The sequence below is a fragment of the Etheostoma spectabile genome, chromosome 2 (assembly GCF_008692095.1).
Source record: "Etheostoma spectabile isolate EspeVRDwgs_2016 chromosome 2, UIUC_Espe_1.0, whole genome shotgun sequence".
In the NCBI taxonomy this organism is placed as follows: domain Eukaryota; kingdom Metazoa; phylum Chordata; class Actinopteri; order Perciformes; family Percidae; genus Etheostoma; species Etheostoma spectabile.
In genome coordinates, this window is record NC_045734.1 from 31,001,703 (window position 1) to 31,005,090 (window position 3,388).

Here is a 3,388-nt window from a genome sequence, read left to right on the forward strand (position 1 = left end):
CCCTCCCTACACACACAGATTCCTTCTGTTGTTGTGTGCTTAGTCTCACTCGCACACAGAACACGGTTAAGTGAACAGCTCTCTCCCTCCGCGGGGCTTTTCCGTTGACATTTAGGGTTTCTTCAGCTTCAGGTTTGTTTTATACTTCGGTGCGAACTAGTACCTAGCAACCAGGAGACTTCTGGTAACCATGGGGTTTGTTCAGACATAGTGCTTGGTGGAATGGGACTTGCGTTCCATCTCTGCCGTCGGAGTTTTTTTTTTTTTTTTAAACTGCCTGCTGGCTCTAACCAGTTTTTTTGCGTGTCTGAAACTTTCTTGCTGTGTTTTATAAAAAAATAAAAAGCAGTGGTATAAATAAATAATATTACAAATTAAGATACACACACAAACACATTCCAACCCCCCGCCCTGATCTGATCTAAATAGTTTTCTAATCAGCAATAAATATAACAATTTCTGATCAACCCATGTCAATTACATGTTTAAAATTAGGGATGAGCGAGTACAGCATTATCTGTATCTGTATCTGTTTACCACTTGTATTATCTGTATCCGGATCCGTACTCGGAGTGGGCGGGGCCTAAACCGGAAGTGGTCATATTTCACCCGGAAGTGTGTCGGGTTCTCTTGAAATGTGCGGGGCTTTAACCGGTATGTTATTTAAGCATGCAATTGATATGAATTGATCAGAAATTGTTATATTTATTGCTGATTAGAAAACTATTTACATGACAGCATCAAGCTTCAGATCAATGGTGTTGTCATGGTAACAAACTATATAGGCCTACAGTATATAACAAGTGTGTTACATACAAACATGTGTTTGTGTGTGTATCCTAATTTGTAATATTATTCATTTATACTGCAATTGCGTTTTATTTTTTTTATGAAACACAGCAAGAAAGTTTCAGACACTGACACAAACTGGTTAGAGCCAGCAGGCAGTTTAAAAAAAAAAAAAAAAACTTTGACGGCAGAGATGTAACACGAGTAGCATTCTACCAAGCAGCATATCTAAACCAACCCCACGGTTACCAGAAGTCTCCTGGTTACTAGGTACTAGTTCAAACCGAAGTATAAAACAAACCTGAAGTTTGAAGAAACCCTAAATGTTAACAGAAAAAGCCCCGCGGACCAGAAGGGGAGAGAGCTGCTCACTTCTCCGTGCCCGTGTGCGAGTGAGAGGCACACAGCAACGGGAGTCTGTCTGTGTAGGGAGGGGCGCTGGAACTAGCCAATCACAGAATAGTGTAGGGGAGGGGCGCTGGGACTAGCCTATCATAGAATAGTGTAAGGGAGAGGCGTTGTGACTGGCACTGTGACTAGCCTATCACAGAACGGAGACACAGTCAATGGAGAATTTCATTGAATCCGAGCACAGATATTGGCTGTGTCTCAAATCGCGCACTTCTGTACTAAATACTAACTATTTGAGTACATAGTGCGTTCACATTGTCGAAGTGCGTCAAATGCAGTGCACTTAAAGTACCCGGATGGTGCACTCAAAACGTCCAGACAGTTGAGTGCGGACCGATGGACACTTTCCACACTCAACGGTCGCCATCTTGGCTACGTAGCGGAAGGGGCGGAGCTAACAACCGTTGAAAAACTTGATAGCGGCGGCCGAAGACGCGATAGCGAGACCAACGGAGCAATACAAAGTTGAACGTGAGTCTTTTTGCTATACATATAAGCCCCTTGTAAATGTATATTTGGTTAATTTTACAGTCGATAATAATTTTTATACCATGAATTAACGTTTATTAGTCTCGTAATTTGACGTGCTAGCAAGCCAACCTTAGCTAACTAACAGCGGCAGTTTAACCATATTAGCAAATAAGTTATAAGCTAACGTTACATGTGTTGTAGTATACTGTTGTTTGTGTTAAACTTTCGTCCCATTGTAGACGATTTTAGTGTTAGATGTATGATCTTAACAAGGTGTTCATAATCTGATGTGAGCGTTAGCTCAGCAAAATAGCGATCAGCTGATTGTCTGCCGGGAACTTTAACAGTAGCGTAACGCTAATGTTAAAACGTATCTGCTGTTACTGCCTCCACCTGATGTAGATCCTGTATATACTGCCTCCACCTGATGTGTATATACTGTTTATACTGCCTCCACCTGATGTATATACTGTTTATACTGCCTCCACCTGATGTGTATATACTGTTTATACTGCCTCCACCTGATGATTATCCTGTATAACCCGTCTCTTCAGGGACAAACGAGGAATAGAGGGCTGTCATTTAGGGGCAACGATGGCCATCAGACCGTAGAAGGATCCCCTGGAGAGTCTGAAGTCCCCCCCTCATGTCCCTGTCCCCATCAGACTAGCTACGGCCTGGGGCGAGCCTGCAGAACTACAAGCACATTTTTAAATAAAATTATATTAAAAGTATAACTTTGTTATCTTTTGTATTACACGTTGCATGACTGTAGCAAGCATATAATGAATATAAAGGAATGGGTCTATTTAAATGTCAATTCTGTTACCTCTGCTTTCTCTATTGTATTGTCACTGTATGAAGACCATTTAGAACAAAAATACAACTTATATAAAAGATGTAATGATGGTTTGTCTATTAGGTAAGTTGTATGGTTAATGCTTCATAACAACAGTCTTATCTCTGGGCCACAATGTCCTCATGAAACCGTTGAGCATTAAAATGAACAGTAACGTAATGAATGAATATTTATTTTACTTATTTTTTAGAGCAGAAACATAAGCATATACATAAAAGAGTGGACTGCAAAGAATAGGTATAATTAATGAATTAAGAGTGCAGTAACAAGAACGAATATTACGATACAGTTGTGTGTACTGTTTTCAGCTAATGGGGGGGGGACACGGCGGTGTTGCAATCGTCATCCTGGCGTGACACGGAGCAAATATACATTTTTTTTTTTGTTAAAATATCAAAAACAAAGCAGGAATAATTTTCGCGAAACACAATAGCAGACTGGAACGCTCTCCCGAGTGAAATTCCCAATTGTACAGAAGAAGAAGATGAAATGTGATCGTCATTTCCGGTAAGTGCACATGGAAGTGCCGATTTGAGACAACACTCATCTGTCAAATTTACGCACTATGCAAGATATACGTAGTGCACGAAGTGTACTTCTGTAAGTGCACTAAGGGAAGTGCGCGATTTGAGACACAGCCCTTGACTCGCATTACTCGGATAATACTTGTACTCGGCAAAAGTGCTTTATCCGTACCGGATACTCGTTTCAGCCGAGTACTCGGCTCATCCCTATTTAAAATAACATACCGGTTAAAGCCCTGCTCATTTCAAGACAACCCGACCCACTTCCGTGTTAAATCTGCACACTTCCGGGTTAGGCCCCGCCCAGTCCGAGTACAGATACGGATACAGATAA

At 41.2% G+C, this 3,388-nt stretch overlaps 1 protein-coding gene across 5 annotated transcripts in view; it reads left to right on the plus strand.

Moving 5' to 3' along the window:
* The window catches only part of wdr17 (WD repeat domain 17), a 116,455-nt gene that overhangs the window by 51,585 nt on the left and 61,482 nt on the right, over nt 1-3,388 (plus strand). The gene's annotated exons all lie outside the window — the stretch shown is intronic.